The sequence below is a fragment of the Rhagoletis pomonella genome, unplaced genomic scaffold (assembly GCF_013731165.1).
Source record: "Rhagoletis pomonella isolate Grant_MI unplaced genomic scaffold, Rhpom_1.0 Rhpom_scaffold_00005, whole genome shotgun sequence".
Classification (NCBI taxonomy): domain Eukaryota; kingdom Metazoa; phylum Arthropoda; class Insecta; order Diptera; family Tephritidae; genus Rhagoletis; species Rhagoletis pomonella.
In genome coordinates this window covers 26,945,058-26,947,125 of record NW_023458559.1, presented here as the reverse complement: position 1 = coordinate 26,947,125, position 2,068 = coordinate 26,945,058, and positions in this window count along the sequence as shown.

Here is a 2,068-nt window from a genome sequence, read left to right as displayed (position 1 = left end):
CAATTGTCTGCCGAGGCCAAAGTGGCGTCATTTGGCAAGTGTAATTCCTCGCTTGATTTTCAGCTTTTTTCAGATTTTTGTGCTGGCTCCTAAGAACGCGTATATCCCGAATTTTTCAACGGAATTAAATTTCTACTGAATTTCCCTTTTTTTATTGTGACCAAAAATTTATTTCGAATTATAAGAAAATTGAAAGTAATGCCCAGTTTTAAATAACCAGGATTTTATGACAAGTTTTTAAATTTGAATTTATGTCCACCTTTAAACTGACCAAAAATCTATTTAAAATATTTCAACGAAAAAGATGTAAATCACAAGTTTTTAAATGAGAAAAATTTATGATAATATTTTTTTTTTAATACAGAATTTTTAGAACCTTTTTTTATAAGCAAAAATTTTAGTGAATTTCTTGAATAACCAAAATTCTATATTCAGTTTTTATGTTATCGAAATTTACATCTAACTAAGTTTTCTTATTGTCAATTTAATTACAATATTTATGCCCAGTTAAAATATAACATTCAAATTATGTCCAGTTTCAAATAACGAAAAATGTATGTCCCCTTTTTAAGCTCCGAAAAATGTACATACGTTTAAGTCGTACTAACCGACCAATAATCTATGTATGTGCGGACGTTAAGTTTTTAATTTATCAAAAATGTATGACTTGTTTTTAGAAAAAAAAAATATTTTAAATTTTTAAATGTCCAAAGATGTTTGTAAATACATAATGAAAGTATCGAAAATGTATGTCCGTTTTTCGAATTACCAAAAATGTATGTCCATGTTTTACCAGTTTTAAAGGAACTAAAAATTGGTTTGCCAGTATATCCACGTTAACCAAAATTTATGTCTAAATAAAAAAAAAAATAAAAAATTTATGGGTAGCCTTCAAATTACAAGAATTGATGTACAGTTTTCAAATTGGTTAGGTTCAGAAGGCGCAGCAGTTTAATGCAACCGTTGCTAAAGAAGTCAGAGATCGTTATGCGTCTTCTGAACGGCTTGATACATTAGCTGTCAAATTCGACTCTCAAAGTTACACACCAACATGTTGTCTCAAATGATCAGAAAAATATTACGATAACCTAACACGCAACTGCTCAGTTGATCAGAAGTACACAACAACGCGTTCAGAAGGTGCAATCGCAACAGATGCTGAGCTGTTGCACCTGCTGTACGTGCCCATTACCAAAATCTTATACCTAGTTTTTAACAGGTCAAAAAAAGTATGACCAAATTTAAAATTTCTAAGAAATGTACGTCCATCCTTATCTTAGCTAAAAATTGTTGTGAATTTTTTCAGTGGTCAAAAATTTATGTCCAAGCCAAAAATTCCTAAGAAATGTATGTCCACCCTTAAAACCAAAACTGATCTTCACTTCTTAAATGGCTAAAAATGTATGTCCTAATTCAAAATTCCTAAGAAACGTAAATCCAGATTTAAAACCAAAAAAGTATGCGACCTTTTTCAAAGCCAAAATTGTATGTCCAAGCTCAGAATTCCTAAGAAATTTATGTCCACTTTTGAAACCACAAAGCTAGGTCCAGTTTTTAAACGGCCAAAAATTACGCCCATTCTTAAAGGCACAAATTTTTATCAATATTTTAAGTGCCCAAAAATGTATATCTAAGCTCAAAATTCCTAAGAAATGTATGCCCACATTTAACACCAACAATTTATATCCACTTTTTTAATGGCTAACTATTTATATTCAAATTCATAATTCTCGCGAAATGTGCAACCACTTTAAATTCCTAAGAATTGCATGTCCACATTTGAAACCAAAAAATTATGCTTACTTTTTAAATGGCTAAAAATATATGTCCACTTTAGAGATTCTTAGCAAATGCGTGTCCACCCTTAAACCCAAAGATCTATGCCCGCTTTTTAAAAGCCAAATTTTTTTTTGCAACTTTAAAATTCCTAAAGAATAGATGTCAATCATAAATCCAAAAAAAAAACAAAGTCTACTTTTCAAATTGCTAAAAAATTTTAGGTATCTGTTTTATAAGAAATCAAATATATAACGGGTGATTTTTTAAGAGCTTGATACCTTTTTTTTTA